Source organism: Sturnira hondurensis, unplaced genomic scaffold (assembly GCF_014824575.4).
Source record: "Sturnira hondurensis isolate 20B ecotype Veracruz unplaced genomic scaffold, ASM1482457v3 Scaffold0006860, whole genome shotgun sequence".
Lineage (NCBI taxonomy): Eukaryota > Metazoa > Chordata > Mammalia > Chiroptera > Phyllostomidae > Sturnira > Sturnira hondurensis.
In genome coordinates, this window is record NW_028079491.1 from 1 (window position 1) to 554 (window position 554).

Genomic DNA, 554 nt, shown 5'->3' on the forward strand with positions numbered 1-554 from the left:
TATTTTGGAGATTAAACCTTTGTCTGAGGTGTCATTGGCAAATATGTTTTCAAAAACAGTTGCTTCTCTTTTTATTTTGATACTGTTTTCCTTGGCCATGCAGAAGCCTTTAAGTTTGATGAGATCCCATTTGTTTATCCTTTCCTTTATGTCCCTTGCTCTAGGGGACATATCAGTAAAAATCTTGCTGCGTGGAATATCTGAGATTTTCCTGTGAATGCTCTCCTTTAGGGCTTTAATGGTTTCCCGGCTTATATTTAAGTCTTTTATCCACCTTGAATTTATTTTGGTGTATGGTGTAAGTTGGTGCAAAAATATGGAACGCTTCACAAATTTGCATGTCATCCTTGTGCGGGGGCCATGCTAATCTTCTCTGTATCATTCCAATTTTAGTATATGTGCTGCTGAAGCAAGCACCGAAGGTTCAAATTTTATTTTATTTTTTATTTTTTATTTATTTTTTAATTTTATTGATTATACCATTACAGTTGTTCTATTCCCCCCTTCATTCCCCTCCATCTGCACACTCCCTCCCCCACCATTCTCCCCACCTT

The 554-nt window shown here is 37.0% G+C and overlaps 1 non-coding gene across 1 annotated transcript; it reads right to left on the bottom strand.

Annotated features, from left to right (window-relative positions):
* Positions 1-310: 310 nt before the first annotated feature.
* Positions 311-417, bottom strand: LOC118990333 (U6 spliceosomal RNA). Its single transcript, XR_005067205.1, has one exon. It is a non-coding gene; the product is annotated as a U6 spliceosomal RNA (small nuclear RNA).
* Positions 418-554: the final 137 nt, after the last annotated feature.